Here is a 21,786-nt window from a genome sequence, read left to right on the forward strand (position 1 = left end):
CCTCGTGCTGGAGGGGGCAGGAACAGGGAGATAATGGATCTGAATGTGTGGCTGAGGAACTGGTGCAGGAAGCAAGGATTTACATTCTTGGACCACTGGGATCTGTTTTGGGGTAGAGATGAATTGTACAAAAGGGACAATTCACAGGTGGGGGGCCAGCATTCTGGCAGACAGGTTTGCCACTGCAACACGGATATGTTTAAACTAAGTAGTGGGAGGGAGGGGATGAACTGGAAATATAAGGATGGAGTTAAAGGGAAAGTGAAAATAAGAAAAGTTAAAAAGGACAACAGAATCAATGGAGTAGAAAGCTCAAGAAGAGATCATACATTATGGCCAAGTGAAATAGGAATTGATATGAAAGGAGAGGGGAGTACTGAAAAGTATTATATATGAATGCATGAAGTATAAGGAATAAAGTAGATGAGCTTGAGGCTCAGTTGGAAATTGGCAAGTACGATGTTGTGGGAATAACTGAGACATGGCTTCAAGCGGACAGGGCCTGGGAAATGAATGTTCAAGGATATACATCTTATCGAAAGGACAGACTGACTGGCAGAGGGGTTGGGGTGGCTCTGTTGGTGAGGAATGATATTCAGTCCCTTGCGAGGGGGGACATAGAATCTGGGGATGTAGAGTCAGTATAGATAGAACTGTGAAATTCTAAGGGTAGAAAGACCCCAATGGGAGTTATCTACAGGCCCCCAAACAGCAGTCTGGATGTAGGGTGTAAGTTGAATGAAGAGTTAAAATTGGCATGTTGCAAAGGTAATGATACAGTTGTCTTGGGGGATTTCAACATGCAGGTAGACTGGGAGAATCAGAATGGTACTGGACCTCAAGAAAGGGAGTTTGTGGAGATGGATTCTTAGAACAGCTTGTACTGGAGCCTACCAGGGAGAAGGCAATTCTAGATTTAGTGTTGTGCAATGAACCAGATTTGATCAGGGACCTCGAGGTAAAGGAACCATTAGGAGGTAGTGACCATAATATGATATGGTTTTTTTAATATTTTTTTTATTAGTTTTTCAAAACATTTTACAAAATTAAAAACCCCAAATCCCAATGAGGAGCATTAATACAGTGCAAGATTAAGCATACAATAACAATATGCTACAAAGGAAGAAAATTTAACAAAAAAGCACCTAAATTAAAGACAAGTGAGCTTAGTGTCCTCCCCAAGCCCCACAACACAAAAAAAAAACAACAACTCCAGACCAACCACCACACAGTATAAAGAGTATAAGTCCAGACAGTCAAACTCCCAGACTGTGAATACACTTAGCAACAGAGGATAATAATGCCTGCTACCAGAAAAAAAAAAGGGAGCTGAAAGCAAGGGACCGAAAAGAAGAAAAAAAAAACCCTAGTCAAGAGGAAGGTTATGAAAGTACTCGATAAAAGGTCCCCAGACCTTATGGAACTTTAGATCCGAATTAAGAACTGAATAATGAATTTTTTCGAGGTCCAAGCAGGCCATAATGTCGTTAAGCCATTGCGCATGAGTGGGTGGGGCAACATCTCTCCATCTAAGGAGGATCAAGCGTCTCGCCAGGAGAGAGGCAAAGGATAGTATTCGGCATTTGGTCGGACCCAGACATAATATGATATGTTTTAACCTACAATTTGAGAAGGAGAAGGGAAAATCGGATGTGTCAGTATTACAGTTGAACAAAGGGAACTATGGAGCTATGAGGGAGGAGCTGGCCAAAGTTCAATGGAACAATACTCTAGCAGGGAAGACAGTGGAACAAAAATGGCAGGTATTTCTGGGAATAATGCAGAAGGTGCAGGATCAGTTCATTCCAAAGAGGAAGAAAGATCCTAAGGGGAGTAAGGGGCGGCCGTAGCTGACGAGGGAAGTAAAGGGCAGTATAAAAATAAAAGAGAAGTATAACATAGCAAAGATGAGCGGGAAACTGGAGGACTGGGAAGCTTTTAAAGAGCAACAGAAGATAACAAAAAAGGCAATACGCCAAGAAAAAATGAGGTACGAAGGTAAACTAGCCAAGAATATAAAGGAGGATAGTAAAAGCTTCTTTAGGTATGTGAATAGCAAAAAAATAGTTAAGACCTAAATTGGGCCATTGAAGACAGAAACGGGTGAATTTATTATGGGGAACAAGGAAATGGCAGATGAGTTGAACAGGTACTTTGGATCTGTCTTCACTAGGGAAGACACAAACAATCTCCCAGATGTAATAGTGGCCAAAGGAACTAGGGTAAAGGATGAACTGAAGGAAATTTATATTAGGCAAGAAACTGTGTTGGATAAACTGTTGAGTCTGAAGGCTGATAAGTCCCTGGGACCTGATGGTCTGGATCCCAGGGTACTTAAAGAGGTGGCTCTAGAAATCGTGGATGCATTGGTAATCATTTTCCAATGTTCTATAGATTCAGGAACAGTTCCTGCTGATTGGAGGGTGGCTAATGTTGTCCCACTTTTCAAGAAAGGAGGGAGAGAGAAAACAGGGAATTTTAGACCGGTTAGCCTGACATCAGTGGTGGGAAAGATGCTGGAGTCAATTATAAAATAGGAAATTACGACACATTTGGATAGCAGTAGAAGGATCAGTCCGAGTCAGCATGGATTTATGAAGGGAAAATCATGCTTGACTAATCTTCTGGAGTTTTTTGAGGATGTAACTATGAAAATAGACAAGGGAGAGCCAGTGGATGTAGTGTACCTGGACTTCCAGAAAGCTTTTGATTAAGTCCCACATAGGAGATTAGTGGGCAAAATTAGGGCACATGGTATTGGGGGCAGAGTACTGACATGGATTGAAAATTGGCTGGCTGACAGGAAACAAAGAGTAGTGATTAACAGGTCCCTTTCGGAATGGCAGGCTGTGACCAGTGGGGTACCGCAAGGTTCGGTGCTGGGACCGCAGCTGTTTACAATATACATTAATGATTTAGATGAAGGGATTAAAAGTAACATTAGCAAATTTGCTGATGACACAAAGCTGGCTGGCAGTGTGAAATGTCAGGAGGATGTTATGAGAATGCAGGGTGACTTGGACAGGTTGGGTGAGTGGGCAAATGTATGGTAGATGCAGTTTAATGTGGATAAATGTGAGGTTATCCACTTTGGTGGCAAGAACAGGAAGGCAGATTACTATCTAAATGGAGTCAAGTTAGGAAAAGGGGAAGTACAACGAGATCTGGGTGTTCTTGTAGATCAGTCAATGAAAGCAAGCATGCAGGTACAGCAGGCAGTGAAGAAAGCTAATGGCATGCTGGCTTTTATAACAAGAGGAATTGAGTATAGGAGTAAAGAGCTGTACAGGGCCCTGGTGAGACCCCACCTGGAGTATTGTGTGCAGTTTTGGTCTCCAAATTTGAGGAAGGACATTCTTGCTATTGAGGGAGTGCAGCGTAGGTTCACAAGGTTAATTCCCAGAATGGCGGGACTGTCATATGTTGAAAGATTGGAGCGACTGGGCTTGTATACACTGGAATTTAGAAGGATGAGAGGGGATCGGATTGAAACATATAAGGTTATTAAGGGATTGAACACGCTGGAGGCAGGAAGCAAGTTCCCGCTGATGGGTGAGTCCAGAACTAGAGGCCACAGTTTAAGAATAAGGGGTAGGCCATTTAGAACAGAGATGCGGAAAAACTTTTTCACTCAGAGTGGTGGATATGTGGAATGCTCTGCCCTAGAAGGCAGTGGAAGCCAAGTCTCTGGATGCATTCAAGAGGGAGTTAGATAGAGCTCCTATAGATAGCGGGGTCAAGGGATATGGGGAGAGGGCAGGAACGGGGTACTGATTGTGTATGATCAGCCATGATCACAGTGAATGGTGGTGCTGGCTAGAAGGGCCGAATGGCCTACTCCTGCACCTACTGTCTATTGTCTATTGAAGCATTTTTCCTCTGCTCCTGTGTAGTTTTGCAATATGGAAAACTTATGTGCTTCCAATCTTGCCAGTTGAAAGAACATTTTGTGTGCTTAATTACAGTGTAACAGGAGCTTTGAAGTTTCGTTGGTCTATAAGTTAGAGCCAAACTATTAGTGATTAAAAGAGTATCAAACAATAGAATCAAAAATTATGTTTTTATTAAAGCACAAGTCAGCAGTAAGAATGCTATCAAATGGTGAGCTTCTCACTACACAGATAGTATGAAGTGAGTGCCTAGACTAACTACTCTACTACAGAACAGCTCTATGTAGTTTAAATTATGGTATTCTGATATATAAAAATAAATTATAGAATCATACAATGTAAAAGGAACAATTTGGTCCATTGTACCCTAACAATTGTTTCAAAACATTCATTGAAAGTGATTTTCAATTAGTCCTTTCTCCGTTGTCTTGTGTTTATTTAATTCCCAGTTGAAAAATTGTTGGATCTGTTTTTACTACCCCCTTTCAGGCAATGCCTTCCAGATCACTACAACTCATTACCTTTAAGAACAAACTCTTCGCAGCCTTTCGTTCCATTTTTTTTTGTTTGCGGAAATGCAGAGGCCGCCTTCTTATGTTGCGTCGCAGTGGGAGAATCAGGAAGTCCACTATGAAAGGGAGTTCAGGTTACTCGAAGTTCCAGGCAATGGGGTGCTGTGACCAAGCTACCTCTCTCCCAGCGAAGGGGATGGGAGTCAACAGACTGAAAATGGGAGAATAATTTACATCCAAAGGAAATTCATGATCTATAAAAGAAGGAAGGGTTTTGAATTTTCAAAAATGATTCAGCTCAGAAAGGGTTAAAGTGAGCATACCATCAATTGGAAAGAAGTCAGGGCAATGTGAATATGGTAAATACCCAGAAAGAAATTATCTGTTACCAGTCTAAAATGGTGGCTAAGATTTGTATATGTATCAATTGCAGTGAATTTGAGACTTAAAAATCTACTCTGCATGCAAGAGCTTTTAGATAAAGATTACAAAGACTCCTTCACTGTTACAGAGAGAGAGGCTGATTTCAACTCTGATACCATCAACTCCCTGCTTGTTTATATTCCAACTACTTGCACCTATTAAATCATGAATGGCTTTATCATCCTTGACTCAAGAGGGGTGAGTGAGCCCTTAGCAAATAGATTTAGTCATCCAGCTTTAATGGTTTCAGCAAGATGAGCAAAGCTGCTGATTGGCTAAACATAGATGATTACATCAGGAAAAGCTATTAGTAATTAATGAAATGCTGGCAGTAATTGGGAAAGTGTAAGGGGCCTGTAATGGAAGTCATCCATTCTACACATCCCTCATAGACATGGAACAATCCCTCACTATCCTTATGATCTCACATGCTTATCCATGCAAATCTATCTGACAGGAAGGTACATCTCTGTCTCCTTAATTGGACAGAATGGAGTTGTTTATGGATATCGCAGACATTTAGGCCTCAGTAGGGGGTTACTCAAAAAACTCGTTAGCAAAAGCCACCCTAACAATCCAGACAGATTCCTTCCCCAGAGCTCCTAGTGTCCAGCGAAATGGTGTTTCAATCAGACATTAATTTCTAGAACAGAGAAGGAGAATATCTCCAGCAGGCAGGAAGCCCAATCAATGGTCTTGATTTACAACTTTTCATATCCCTGCTCTTTATCAACACTGAGAGGTTTTATATAATTTGAACCTCGTAATGTTCCCATGTGAGAAATGGGTTATGAATCATGCAGTGCAATAAACTATCTTATGTGCACTGGGACAGTGTGTGATGTAGTGGAAAAATGTATTCAGTACAGTGTAATCCCAAGCCCCATCATTTAAAGAGACAGTAATATTTTTTAGTGACCTACTGTAATTCAGAGTTATCAAAATTCAAATCTATGCAGCATACCTTTTTAGCCCTCAGTTTCCAATATTTATGAGATGCAGTAATGATATAATTCTGTGCTCATTGTGGTGGGAAACAGCCTTTCACGTACAATGCTATTTAAATATTCCCAGGTCAGTTAGGCCCAGAGTCAGTTCTAGATAAAAGTCAGTGCCCAACCATGACAGTTGATAACAAATGAGTGTGTGGAGTTAAGGATAGGTGTGGTATGTGTTAACCCAGGGTGTGCATCTGCAGTGCTTTATAGGGTTCCGGCACCTTGTCACTTTATACAGTTTAGTTCTTGATGATTGCTGTGTCATCAAGGTTTGATTCCAGTATAAAGGTTTCTGAACACTACATCCATGGCATCAGTTAGCAAGCTAAGTGATCCTTACTGACGAGATGCCAGAATCTATACTTCTTTCAGTACCAGCACTGAGAACAGCTGTTGAGAGCAGATAAATTCTCAATGGCTGTTCTCAATAGAGATTGCATTCAAATCAGAAAGACTGAAAAGATTTTTTAATCTTCCACACTGACTGCTCATTCTTTTTTTTCTTTTATATTCCAATGTTCCTTGCTGGCTGCTTGTTTACTCCTCCCTTTTTTGGTTGATCTTCACTGTTTTTTCACTTTTTATCGTTTTACCTATTTCCTTTGGCTTCCTTGTATCATTAGTTTTTTCTTCTCTTCCCCTTACATTTTTCCTTAATTTCTTGTTTCAGCTATATTGTCTGTTTCTTTTTAATCATTAAATGCCATCATTTGAAAATTGCTACTCTCATATATAAAAGAAAACACAAAAAAAAGCTGGTTGTGATCAGCTAGGGAAAGAAATGATCCTGTTTTGGATATCATCTTTCATCAAAGCTCCCAGTGGATTCTGTTTATATTTCATGTTTCCAGATTTTTTTTTGTTCTGTGTGTCCCGAATGTATTCAAATGAAACTTGTCTGTCAGCTATTTTTACAAAGTATCTAATCCATTTATTTTAAACGAGTTCATTTATTTTTAAGGCTTGGCATCGCAACTGAAGAAGCAGAGGAATTTCACTCTGCAAATGCATGCACATTCGTACTGGTATCAGACAGCACAATTCTGTCCATTTATCTCCGGAATCTCATCATGCTCTGCTTTATTTTCAAGCTATCCTCCTTGCCCCTAAATCCGTCTTCCCATTTTTGTGCCAGTGCTCTGTCCGTTTGCTACTTTTCCTACCAGCTCTTTTCAATATTTTAATCATTTGCCAGTCTTTGTTAACAGCAAATTAGAAATGCTTGTTTTTTTCACATACAGTTAGAAAATAATTTTGCTGGTTGTGTCAGGTGTAGTGCTGTATTCATATAAATGAAGTCAATGAGTTGTTAATCAAATAACATAAATGTAAATAAGCAAACTGATTTAAGCCAGTGCTGAATTACACACCACCTGCAGCATGCAGTGATACAGACTTAAGGCAAAAACACTGAGAATTAAGTACTTGTGCGATCATTATATTTATTTTTACATTTTATTTATTTTATATCTCCAGTGCTAATGCTATTTCTATTATGAATTACCCAGATAGTGTTATTAACATATCATACATAATCAAATCTTCTACATAGTCATTATGTTGAATTTTATTCTACTCTCAGATAAAATATATATTTCTATCTCAAAAGATGAGATCTCAATTTGAATTAGAACAGACAATGTGGAAAGTTGCTGCTTATTCAAAATCAATAAACACTGCACATACTGAGCAATTTAAGGAGTAACAACTTGTCAAGGAAATTCCAGCTATTCGACTTGCAGCAACTCCTCTGACCTGCTTCAGTATGCACATTCCGTGGTGTAACATTTTTCACTGCTGTAGAAGGACTGCTGCTTGGTTTTACAACACATTCCGGTTCATCTTATTTCTTTGTCTCTCCTTAAGAAGGTCAGTGAGCACCCTTGGTTAAAATCTCCAGTGTTTGATAGACATTAGCTTCCAGGATTTCCTACCAATAGTCTCGCTAGCTGAAATCTTAACCAGAGAGAAAAAAAATCAAATGTCACTGAAATATTTGTGCAGAAACAATTGTAGGAACAATTTATTGCATAATTTCCATAATAATGGTATGCAGTTTGTTCCAGCATAACCAGACTAAATTGAATGCTGCTATAATTACCCTAGCACACACATCCAAAGGATATCACATTGGTCCCGAATCCAGTATCAAGTAACTCATTTACTGTACTTATAGCTTATAGTTCTTCTTTAATTTAACTTTCTTGGCTGTTCTCTTATTTTGTGGACATGCATTTATTTCTTTTCTCCTTCCTACATTTTGGAAGTAGGCCTTGTTTGCTCTGCTATTAGTAAAGCAGAAGGACATAATTCTGATTAATTAAACAGTCTGGAACACATTGACAAAGCAGAGCAACAGACACCGAGTGAATGGGAGCTGAGCTGAGAGAGAGCTTAACAAAATTACTGAACTCCTGTCTTACTCAAATACATAAGGAGACATGCTACACTTTGGAACAAGAAAATCTTAAGCAATTTTTAGCTCGTACTGAAATGTGGACTGAAATATTATCAAATCTGGATTTAACTATATTTTCTATTTGTAAATTTCAGTGGTGTTAATTTTGTTTCTATTTCCCATGAATCAAAAATCCTAGGAAAGAAGAGAACAAAATTTAGCTAGAAGTCAGCAGTTAGTATTTTCATCACAATTAAAAGTTGCCTTTTCTTGTCAGTTACTGTGCACAGGTAGACGGTAATTTTGAAGTTAGGCCTCTGTTAATTATTCATAAATCAACATAGTCTTGTAGAAATACAAAATATTGATTGATACAATTTTATTTACTAAATATAGGATGTAGTTACAGTGATAACATTGATAATAAATCAAATTTTCAATATTCTGGAGACATGTAGAATCTCCATGTTCCCCTAAACTTTTGGTATTGAATGATAGAGAGTGAACTATATGACATGGTTCTGTATAGCTTTAAATGTACTATAAAGTCACAGAATGTTTAAATCTTTATCATGGTTTTTATATTGAAATTCTTCACAGTTACTTTATCGTAAACATTGAAAATAGAGGAATGCATTAAATAATAATAATAATAACAATGAATGCCTTGGTTCAGAGATTGTTGTCAGCACAGAAGACCTCCTGGGCTTCAGTAAAATTGCCACAGTATGTTGTCTGAGCACCTAGCCAGAACCAACAGCTTTTGTTACCGTGCTTTCTTGTTGCCCATAGACACTATCCATTTGACTATGTTGCATAGTGATTGTCTTTCTATTTCAAATACAATATTCGAAGACCACAAATTTTGTATTAATTGGATTGCCTTTTTTTTTAACCTGTATATTTGTATCATTTATAATTACAAGATCTGGATTTGCTGATTCGGGTAGGAGGTGCCTTGTGATATAAATATGACAGAGGCAATATGCACTGGTTTTGCTTAATTGAATGTTTCACTGACCTTTCTAGAGCCCAGTGTAAATATAATGCAGATCAGTTTTATTGTTATAATTTCTCTGACTCTTTGTGTTTTTTAAAAAAATCAATGTTTATTGCATCTTCTATTCTCCAAAGGTATTCTTGCAGATTGATCAATACCAGCAGTGGTACTGGTAAATGCTGTTGTATATGTGTTGATATGACCGATCTATTTATCATATTACATGTGTTGTGTTCTGTGTTTTTCATAAACTGATTTTTTACGGGTTCTGTAAAATACAAGTCAGCAGAATTAGATCCTTTCTGTTCCAGAATCTAATAACATTGGGTAAAGCATAGATATTAAAAATAAACTTTTGTTGAGACTAGTGTCCTTTTATTAGCCTAATATGAAATGAATAGTTTTAAAGAATATTTTGGTTTATCATTTTCCTTTAACATAAAAGTCCATTGCTTTTTTTCGAAGTTTAAGTATTTATCTTAAAAGCTGCTTTCTTTCCTGTGTAATTTTTAGTTTCCAGCACAGATCATACTGTATATTCATATAAGTACACCACTTTGATTTAAAAATAACACTCAAAAAATTAAAGGAGCAAACTGAAAATGGAAGCAAATATTATTTTTGAGAGAAAGTCAATCTTTATAAGGGCATCAGATGGAATTGTTAGGTTAGTTGAAGAGGGAATGTTCTGTTTTCACATTAATCACATAGTGTTACAATTAACATTTAACAAGTTTAAGAGTTTTGTCCATTTCTAATTATTTGGGCTATGAAAAATGGTGTAAAAACTGCTGGCCAAGAAGATTTACTGAGCCAAGCTGTTCAAGAGAACTGAATTACCATCAGCAGAGATACAGTCATTAACCTGGGAGTTCTTTAGGCATCATGTCATTTTAACCATGTGTGTTAATTTAGTGCTGTCAGGCTCAGTAATCTTATAAACCAGTTCTCCAATCAACTGTACTGATCATTTAACCATTTTCAATTCAGATAATATGTAAAGGCAAGGTATATTTTAAAATATTTTATTTCCTGATTAATAAAATGCCATATTGCTAAAATTTTCTCTTTCTCTTTCTGTTACCCTTTCCTCCATCTTTCCTTCCACTGCATCGTGATGGGGCTTTGAGCAACACAAAGGACCACACAAAAACCTATAAATGAAAATATTTTGAAGTTAGTTGGAAAGATTTTCATCTCAGAGATTCATGTTTATTATTATCAATTGTGCCTTGAGTTTTTTAACTAGTAATAAATTCTGAAGAGCATCTCATTGCAGGGGTGGGTGGAGGGTTGTCCACATTGTGTAAATCATTCCCACGCCAGTCTAGCAGTTTAATTCACAAAACAAATTATTCCTCCTAGCAGCCACGTCTTCTCTAGCTTGTGCAACCCATACACAAATGAAAGCCCAGCACGATCTCTACAGGCAGTAATGCATGAATTTTGTAATTTGTGAAGAATCAGAGATTCTATCTTTTAACGTAAGAATCTTTATTAACATGGACCATAATTTTAGTTAAAGCAGTTAAAGTGGTATATCACTGTTGCTGAAGATATTCTTTGAAATTATGGATAATCTGATGACTAATAAATCGATAAGAAGGGTCAGGAGAAATGTGTAAACAAGAAGATGGAATGGGAAGTAGTACATGCTGCTATGAGGCACAATTGAGCCAAGATAGAAAAAGCTTTTTAAGCATATACAGAAGCAAGAAATGGAAGCACCTGCTAAAATGGAGTGGAAACATTAAGCAAACATTGGCCATTTGGCCTGTCTGTTCTGTAGGCTCTATATAACTCAGTATGATTAATATGTATTTCATCATATATTGTTCTATCTTATGATGAATAATTTTGTTTGGCAGTGAAAATTGAAGGGAGAACATGGTCTAGCATTAAAAACATTGGTGCTGTTCTCTGGATTCTGCAATGCGATATTTTAAAGTAAATCACCTCAGATAACTTAATATTCCTTCAGTGCTGGGCTTAAATTTCAGTTAAGATTTTGAAGTGACCTTAAACCAATAGCCTTATAATTGCGCCTAAATAACCTTCCAAAAGGTTGAAGAGTAATGGTCAAAATGAAGGATCGTATTGATTTGTTGAAAAAATTATGTAATTTTATTATATATTATAAAATATATCAATCTCTCTCTCTCTATATATATATAAACTGATAAATGACAGATGAGATGTGGATGGGCTAAATTAGTAAGTTTGCTGTTGACGAGAAAAGAAGTTGTAAATAGTGAAGAATGCTGTCAGTGGATACAGAGGAATATAAATCAGTTGAATAATTGGCCAGAGTGATGATAGATGAAATTTAATCCAGATAAATGTGAAGGAATATTCTTTAAAATATCAAGTATATAAATGGCAGGGGCCTTAGGAGAGTAGATGTGCACAGATACAGTAACTTGAGGTGCAAGTTGTAGTTTCCCGAATATAGTGCCACAGGTGAATAGTGCAATGAAGAAAGCATTTTACATTCTCGATTTATTCAGCTGAAGTGTTGAGTATAAAAGTTGGTATGGCATTTTACAGCTGCACTTTTTGAGTGTTTTGTACAGTTCTGGTCACCACACAATGGAAAGAATGAAAAAGCTTTAGGAAGGATGCAGAAGAGATTCACAAGTATACAACCTAGAATGGAGGACTTTCATTATAAGGAGAGACTGGATAGATTGGGTTTGTTCCCACTGGGGCACAGAAGGCTGACCTTTCCGAGGTTTATTCAATTATGAAAAGCATAGATCAGGTTGATTGAGTCTTTTTTTTTTCAGGATAATGGAATCTAAGACTAGATGTTGAAGGTGCAAGGGGAGGAATTCAAAAGGGATCCAAGAGACAAGTTTTTCAGATAAAGGATGATGGTATAACTACCAGCAGAGGAGGCAGAGACAGATAAAATTACAACATTTATAAGGCATTAGGACCAGTACTTTGATGAGAAGAGGGTAGAAAGATCCAGGCAGGTAGGATCAGTATAAATAAGTATCAAGTCACAATGGATGAGTTCGGCAGAAGGGTCCATTTCAATGCTGAACAGCTTTGTGACTCTGGCTCTTTGACTGTATGACATTAAATCATTGTATTTCAAGAATATTCCTTCTAGAAGTATATTGAATAGATGCACGAAAGGAGCAGAGCCCAGGAAATTAGTTTGGGTTCCCTTGATAAATAACAATTGGATAATTAACAGAGTTTTATGTCTCAGTTGTGCTCAGTAAGGTCTTGGAGAGGAGTTGAGTTGAGCCCCCATTTCTTTGCCACCTTCAAGGCCATATAGTTTTACTCAGAAATATTTTAAGGAATTGCAAACAATAGCAGTGTTATTTTTCTCTAGAAATGCTCTGGCGTAGTGGTGACTGCAAAGAAAGTATGCCAATGACCATATCTTCTCTTTCTATTGCAATAGAATTTTAATTGCAACCAATTGCAGCTAAAATTCAAGATGGCACCAGTGACCAACAGAAACATCCTGCAGACAGCTCACTTTGCATACTTTCTTTGCAACACCACTTTGAACAGAGCCTTTCGTGACAAGGCCAGACCCAGAGGATTTCCAGAAATAAATGAACTTTCTGTCATTGTTTGCAATTCTTTAAAATGTCTCTGTGTAGAACTGTATGGGACCCCTTCATCTATGCACCCTTGCCAGTGGTTTTGCTTCAGTAGGATCAGAAATAGATCAGCACAGAATCATTTTGTCAAGTGCTGTTGCAACAAAAATAGCCCACTACAAGCCAGTATTCAAACTCGTAAGCATTAAGACTTCTCGGCCAGTGGATATATTTCCTAAAGTAGATTGTGTTGAGTACACAGATATGCTCACCATTAACTATAGCTTTCAAAACAGTACAGCCATGTGTTTATCAATAAAAAAAAACTATTATAAACATGTAATGAGGTGGGCTTTCAAGAATAAGTGAGATATTCTTTTACATGAGCCACATTTTCAGTGTAAATGTGGGAGGGAGAGTGCTGCCCTCAAAGGTGAAGAGTCATTCTGGCGCATGATCTGTAGACAGATAGAAATTTTTTTTTAAAGATCTGTAATCTTGAAATGGCAGCATCACTTCATGTGGAAGAGTTAAATAGGTCTTTGCATTTGGTGCGTGCAAAGAGGTGAGTGGAGTGAGAGGGGCATTAAGGAAAGGAAAAGGAAGAATTAGCATCCCTATAATCTAAGCAACATCTAATTATAACAGCAACATGTACAGCATACTGGAGGAATTCAGCAGGGTGGGGATAGGCATGAAAGATGAAGAAGGAATGTAAGGGGAAAGCATTTTGTGTAGTAGAAGAAGGCAGAATCATGAGAGAGGTGATAGGCAGCTGGAGGAGGAAGACGGCTTCATCAAGCACCTCTGCTCCGTCTGCCACAACAGATAGGATCTCCCGGTTGCCACCCACTTCAACTCTGCTTCACATTCCCATTCAGATATGTCCATACATGGCCTCCTCTACTGCTATGATGAGGCCAAACTCAGGTTGGAGGAGCAACACCTCATATACTGGGTTGACTCCAGCCCCTTGGCATGAACATTGAATTCTCCAACTTCCAGTAATTCCCTCCCTCTCCCTTCCCCCATCCCAGTTTCACTCTACCTCCTCCTCCAGCTGCCTATCACCTCTCTCATGATTCTGCCTTCTTCTACTACACATTGTGCTTTCCCCTTACATTCCTTCTTCACCTTTCCTGCCTATCCCCTCCCTGGTTCCCCTACCCCACCCCTTGATCTTTCCTCATTGGTTTTACACCTAGCACCTACCACCCTCCCCCCACCTTCTTTATAGGGCCCCTGCTCCCTCCCTCTTCAGTCCTGACAAAGGGTCTCGGCCCGAAACATTGACTGCTCGTTTCCACGGATGCTGCCCAACCTGCTGAGTTCCTCCAGCGTGTTGTACGTGTTGCTTTGCCCACAGCATCTGCAGTGTACTTTGTATCTAATTATAACAAACTGCCTCCATATATTGAGATGAATTTCATCCATTATGATGGTTTATAGGCACTTTGCTCTTCTCTAACATAATGATATGCAAGCCCTTGTTTTTTCCTTCAACTTCTGCATGGGCAGTTTCAGTCAGGCCCTCCATAACAGTAGAACATTGCTGTTGCTGGGGAAAGAGTAAGTCAATGACAATACCTTGAATTCTGGGATCAATATAGATAGTTTGAGGTGAAGACAGGAAACACCGACTTTTCCATGGAGCTAAATAAAGAGTTGTGGGTGAGTTTTAAAGGATCTGTGTGATTAGAGGTGAAGCCAACTTGCATTTGATTTTATCATTGACTCTTACTCCCTGATGAGAACTGGCTGCTCCTAGATTACTCCTGTAAGATACCACCTTTCATCATGCAACATTAGTATTGGTAGGCAACTCTCAATAATTTCCAGGGAGAGGCCTGATATAGATAGAAAATTGATCAAATAAAATCAAGCCATAGTAACCATAATTATTCACATTATTTTAGTTTGTTAAAAATCTGTGAAAGTTCAAGATAATTCGTTCCAAATGTAAAATTAGTAATGAAGTATTAACCCTTTTACTAATCTCACACCACATTTTATTGAAATCCAGAGCAATGAAGTTAGTACAAATCACTTGATACAAATTGGCATTACAGAAGCTTCAAGATTAGTATTGTGGAATTTCCTTGATGCTGGAAACATTGAAATGAGATAGTTGGTGATTGAAACTCTATTATCTTACTTTATTTGGTCCCATTGTTTTAAAGGACCATTATCAATGCTGCATCTTAAGTTATCCATTTTTCAAGGTAAACCAGAAATTTGTCGGTGTAAGATGCAGCCCAGTATCAATGGGATGATTTTAAGCCCTGCTATTTGGTTAGTAATGTTTGGGAACAGGTTACCCATCTTGTTTTGAATTTTTTTTAAATTAATGGGTAAAGTTTAAGCAGCTTCTTTGAGAGCAAGCATACTCTGGCATACTACCACCAATACAGCAAAGTAGAATTTCACTTCCAATGTTGCACATACATGAAATTTAAAGGCAGAGATGTAATCAGTGTTGTTATGAAATCCTGTCCCATGTGATCCTACCTTCAACAAGAGTTGTTTTAATATTTGGTAAATGTTTTACTTAACTGCGTTGACCAATATTCATCATCAAGCTGCAGGGCCCCTTTAAGGTGAATCCTGCTTCTTGTTCGCATAAGCAAAAATTATGCAGCGAAGTCCGTCTGGCTTTATTCTGCTGCCGGTCCCTCCCACTTATAGGTGCCAGATTTTTGTAACAGAAGCAACAGCTGAACAAATCCGAAACAAAGTGACATCAGCACATTACTGGCATCATTTCGAGGGCAAACAGTTAAGTAGGAATTGGAGGCTGTGACAGAAGTGAATCTGCACTTTGGATCCTGCCATTCTGTGAGGAAAGATGCCAGATTTTGCACCACAGTCGGCTTGAATGAGAGGCTCTCAGATGCCTCTTAGTGGCTGTCTAAGGAGAAACATGACAAGGATAAGAACAGTTCAGATAACAGAGAACTAAATTTATTCTCTGACAACAAGAAAGAGAGATAAATGATAGCTCTAGTTGTAGCACTTATATGTAATTTATGAACTATAATTTAATTAATATGGATATTTTAATTCGACTGTTATGGAGTTTTGCGCTGTAAGAGATGTAAAGAGATGTTTTTGTATATCAACTCAACATTACTGTTTTGAGCTTATTTTAATAAATGGGCTGCTTTTAAATTAAATTTTGTAATATTTATAAATTATAGTAAACAGTAAGAAATAAATAAGTGATGGAGGAATTTTTTATAAGTCAAGATAAATTCAGAGTTTTATGTTATCTATTATTAGTCAATTGGCTGACTGAAATATCTTGTGGAAGTTTTATTTCAACAGAAACCATATAATGTCCATTTCAACTTTGATGCAAATGTGTTTGGAGGAAAAGGCTATTCCTATTTGCTCCAAGTGCACACACTAAAAGCTCTAGCCAGCATTTGCCAATTATGACAGCCAGAGGGTCTCCAGCAGCCATGTTTCTGAATTTATTCTATTTTGTCTAACTCTTTCTTGATTTAGTGCATAGTTTTCCTATTAAAATGATTTGTTAGCATTGCAGGTTAGACAGCTGGTAGACTGGTTTATCAAGTTTCACTCTCTAATACATCCCTCCAACTGCCAGCGCATTGCAGTTGTATTGTTGCACAAAAATTACCAACGATTATTTGCTACCATCCAGTGACACAAAATTATTTTCCCATCTGCTGTTGACTGGATTACGGAACTGCAGCAGAGTCAGAGGAAACCAATCACTGCTTCTTAAGAATTTTTTTGAAGTATGACAATGAGAAGCTGTCTATCCAAAAAATGATTTTTAATTGTTTTAAACTATAAATAGGGGGAGAATTGCATAGATAGTTAGATAGATACTTTATTGATCCCGAAGGAATTGCAATGTCACAGGAGCATCGCAAGTGCAGAGATATACAAATATTAGAAGAGAAGTAAGAAAGAATGAAAAATAAGTTACCTCAAACAATCTAACAGGAGGGGGTCACTACTCACCCGGCTATAGGTTGACTCATTGTAGAACCTACTGTCCATGGGTAAGAATGACCTCAAATAGCGCTCTTTAGGTTAGGTGTGAGCTTGTTAGCATTATACCATCGTAACATTATAATTATGGGCAAATATCCATTGGTAAGAGATACACGTATCCAATACACATATGGGAGTGCCTAGTAATCTGCTGTTTGAGAAATGTTGACTGTGAAGTAGTAACGTTTTTGTTTGTCTTTTCAATCTGTTTGAACAATTTCAGGTTTACAAATGAGCAGATCATTTTCCCATTTCTAAGGTCATACAGACTGTGGCCAGAATTCTCAACATGTTAATAGATTTGCAATGTCTTTTTCAAAGTCTTTCTTTTTATCAAACAAGAGATTTATATAGCTTTATTCAATCACCTACCTTGAGCAGGGACATTAGAACTCCTGAATTTTCTATTTTCTTTTGTTAACAACGGCAATGTGTACTGTAACACTAAGTGTAAGTATCCAGGTATCCATTCTCTGCTGAGTTAGCAGATATCGGCCTGCGGAAAACAGTAGAGGTGCTACAAATAGCTTTCAAATCCCCCAGGGTTCTGGGTGGAATGAAACAGCCAGAAATGAATGCCATCCAGTGAATTGCGATGGAGGACATACCAATCCAGAGTTCAAATGAGTACAGGATTGAGTTGTAAATGTCCCATTGTATTTCAATAGTTGCAAACATTTTGATAAGTCTGCTTTCTTGTACCTGCTCCCCAGCTACAGTGAATAAGACCGTAATACATAGGAGTAGAATTAGGCCATTCAGCTCATTGAGTCTGCTGCACAATTTCATCATGGCTGAATGGCCTAATTCTGCTCCTGTGTATTATGTTCTTATTCTTCTTAAACCCATTCTCCTGCCTTCTCCCCATAACCTTTCACACCCTGACTAATCAAGAACTTTTCAACCTCTGCCTTACACCCAATGAGCTGGCCTCCATGGCTGCCTGCAGCAAGGAATTGCACAGATTCATACCCTCTAACTAAAGAAATTCCTCCTTGTCGCCGTTCTAAATGGACATCTCTCTATTCTGAGGCTGTGTCCTCTGGTCCTAGACTCCCCCGTTATAGGAAGCATCCTCTCCGTATCCACTCTATATCAGCCTTTCAACATTCAATAGGTTTCAACAAGGTCCACCTCATTGTTCTGAATTCCAGTGAGAACAGGCTCAGAGCCAACAATTGCTGATCATATGGTAAGCCTTTCCTTCTGGGAATCCTTCTCATGAACCTCCTCCGAATCCTCTCCAATGTCAGCACATCCTTTCTTAAATTCATTCGTATGACATTAGCGATCATGGTCTTCCATCTGTCTTTAATCTGATCCATGATCTTTAATCTGTTTTTTTTCTCTATCCATGACCATGGTTATTCCTGGCAAATTTTTTAAAAGAGGTGGCTTGCCATTTCCTTCCTCTGGGCAGTGCTTACAAGACGGGTGACCCCAGCTATTATCAGAGTTTGTCTGCCTGGCGCCAGTGGTCACATAATCAGGACTTGTGATATGCACCAGCTTCTCATACGACCATCCACCACCTGCTTCCATGGCTTCACGTGACCTTGATTGGGAGACTATGAACAAGTGCTATACCTTGCCCAAGGGTGACCGGTAGACTGGTGGCGGGAGGGAATGCCTTACACCTTATTTTGGAGGGACATATTCTTACCCCGCCACCTTTAGACAAGGAGCCCAAAATTGCTCGCAACACTGCAAGTGAGGCCTCACCAATGCCTTATAAATCCTCAGCATTACATCCTTGCCTTATATTCTAGTCCTCTCGAAATGAATGTTAACCTTACATTTGCCTTCCTCACCACCAACTCAATTTTCAAATTAACCTTTAGGGAACCCTGCATGAGGACTCCCAAGTCCCTTTGCACCTCAGATTTTTGAATTTCTTCCCTGGTTAGAAAATGGTCCATGCTTTTATTCCTTCTACCAAAGTATATAACCATACATCTTCCCAACACTGTATTCCATTTGCCATTTCTTTGCCCATTTTCCTAATATGTCCAATCCATAGAAACCATGCTGACTTTGGCCTATTTTATCATGTCCTCAAAGTACCCCAGACTACATCTTTAACAATTGCCTCCGACATCTTCTCAGGCACTAAAGTCTGGCGAATCGGCTTATTATTTCTGCCTCTCTCCCTTCTTGAAGAGAGGAGTGATATTTGCAATTTTCCAGTCCCCCAGAACCATGCCAGAATCTATTGATTCTTGGCAGATCATTATTAATGCCTCCACAATCTCTTCAGCTACCTCTTTCAGAAACTTGGGGTGTAGTCAATCTGGTCCAGGTGAGTTATCTACATTCAGACCTTTCAGTTTACTAAGCAAATTCTCCCTAGTAATAGCAACTGTACTCTCAAACTTCCAACGTACAGCTAATGTCTTCCATAAAATTCTCATTCAGTTCATCCACCATTACTAACTCTCCAGCATCATTTTCCAGCAGTCCAATACCTACTCTTGCCTCTCTTTAACTCTTTATATATCTGAAAGAGCATTAGGTATCTTCTTTGATATTGTTGGCTAGCCTACCTTCATATTTCATCTTTTTTCCTCTTTATGTCTTTTTAGTTGCCTTATGTTGGTTTTTATAAGTTTCCCAATCTTCTAACTTCTCATTAGTTTCTGCTGTATTATAAGCCCTCTCTTTTGCTTTTATGTTGGCATAATCACATAGGTTGTTAAAATAATTCCTTACTGATTCTGTGAATATTTCCTTCACTTTGTTGTGGCATTTATTGTTTGATTAAAATGCAGAAACTAAAACTATCTCGTAAAGAATAGTTAATAAATATATGATTTGGCCTGCTGTAGAGTGAAAAACAAGCATTATAGAGTTAAATGTAAATTACAAAGTGATCATCTCACAATCTATTAGAAATTGTCTTTGAGGAATTAAAACCCTGTACTTAAGAAGAAAAGGCATTTACACTATTATGAAATTTATATAAGGAAATACGAAGTTTGTGAGTGTATTTTAAACTGTTGCTAAAAAAAAGCAACAAAATTATAAGGTTAAGGGATAATTTTGTTTGTGGCCTATAGGGATACTTTGAAGAGTTGAAAGTGATACTGCATCTGGTGAGGTCAAAACTGTTTGATTAGTGTAACTCAGGAATGTCCCTGAAAATCTAACTTCTGTGAAGCAGTCAATCTCAAAACTCTGTAGTTGTCATTGAGAACACTTTAGCTTCAACGCATATCACTTCAAGATTCCTCATGAACTTCAGACTCTGATCAAGGAAACACTCCTGGGTGATGAGTCTAAAGTAGGAAACTCACCTGATGCCGTTCACAGAATCTGCCAACAGTTTGCTTTGCCTAAATGTTCTGAGACTTAAAAGAAAGAAGCGTTTTTTTAATTACCTATGCCTTGAGAGCCAAGTTGAAATGTAGTAATAATGTCACTCCTTTTTTTCTCCTCAGGGCAAAGATAAACAATGATCACAATCTGCAGTCCAGGCATCCTTGTCCAGGCGCTGTCCTGCATCACTTCAGCTACGACATTGAACTCCAGGTGCTCTGACCGCAAAGAGCACTCAACTCCTGCAATTACTCTTCATTCTCACTAACAATTTGGTAATGAAGTATTGATTTTTCAGCTCGATTCTTATGGATGTTATTAGATTTTCATTGATAAACTGTGCTCGGGCTCTCTACTCCCTGCTGCTTCTCTGCAGCACACATAACAAAGTGTTCTTTAGGGGATAATGGCTGGGAACATTGATGTGTTTATTTCATCAATTGGTTACTCCTGATGGCAAAAAAGGTACGATTTTTCAAACTTTAAGCCCAAGTTTAATGTAAAGATACAATCACATTGGACACTAATGTCTTTCCTGCTGATGCTGACATTGAATTATGGCTGAATTGCGGCTGTGGCCCATAGCACTCTCTTTATGAAGGAAGTGGTTTGTAGCCAGTCCAGTTGTCAATGTTGCACCTGGCCTTCCCACTCCAGTCTTAACAGCACAAGGGATCAATCTGTCTAACTAAGAAGAAAAAGACTGATGAAGCAGTGAACGAGATCCAGCCAGAGAGAAAATAAAAACTTGTACACTGTTTATCATCTACTGCAATAGCGTACAGAATCGGCTTCTTTGTGGATAGGAGCAACATAGACATTTTCACTACCAGGAGGATCAGTCTGCTGCCGTCCTTGTTTAAAAAAATACCCTTCTCTGACATCCTGCATCACACCAAGTATGAACCTACAGCTGAAGGAGGAAAAAAATATATCACAAGGGAGCAGACAACTGCAGCTCAATCCTGATAACTTTTGTTTCTACAGACAATGTGAGCTTCAATGGTAGAGATTGGAGGTAAACAGAATGCATCTCCATTTATCCCTGTTAAGGTCGCAAGAGACAAAGTCAAAAATGAGTGATGCTGCAGCTAGGAGTTCAATAAATACCACATAGGCACACACATCGGGTATTCAGTTTATTAAACACTGCTGGACAAACATCAGCTTTATTAATGTAACTTTTATTTTTAGAAGGTTCAACTACTTCTTTTGTAGATGCCAACCGATCTTGTACAAGCCATTGTTAACCTGCTGAGGTTATGACAATTCCCCAAGTAACAATATAATTGGTACTTAAGATGTATATTAACACCCTTGTTTATTGTAAATCAGGGAGATCAGTCCAACTTCATAAATGCAGGTGCAGCTTCTATTGAGAAAAGGAGACTTTTTCTCTTGCTTTGATACATGAGGCATGTATTCCATTTGTGCCATACTTTGCTATTAATGATAAATTTAAATTAAGCTTTTTTCAGCTTTGTCTGGTGCTGTTGCATACAGGTTGAAGGAGACCAGTCCTATCAATATACATGCAGAACAAATACTGTCAGGAAATCTTTGTATTTCTCAGTAGATCTCTCATCTGTTTTCACTGATGGAGCCTAAGGATTAATTTATTCCACAGGCCAAGGGAAGCAGATTAGTATTGCACAAAG

General features: G+C 38.3%; 1 protein-coding gene across 2 annotated transcripts in view; it reads left to right on the forward strand.

Moving 5' to 3' along the window:
• tshz2 (teashirt zinc finger homeobox 2) overlaps positions 1-21,388 on the forward strand; it is a 538,497-nt gene extending 517,109 nt beyond the window's left edge. For both annotated transcript variants that reach the window (XM_073061628.1, XM_073061630.1), the window contains one exon: positions 20,251-21,388. The gene's annotated coding sequence lies outside the window, so the exon portion shown is untranslated. The remainder of the gene's footprint in view (positions 1-20,250) is intronic.
• Positions 21,389-21,786: the final 398 nt, after the last annotated feature.

Source organism: Hemitrygon akajei, chromosome 11 (assembly GCF_048418815.1).
Source record: "Hemitrygon akajei chromosome 11, sHemAka1.3, whole genome shotgun sequence".
In the NCBI taxonomy this organism is placed as follows: Eukaryota; Metazoa; Chordata; class Chondrichthyes; order Myliobatiformes; family Dasyatidae; genus Hemitrygon; species Hemitrygon akajei.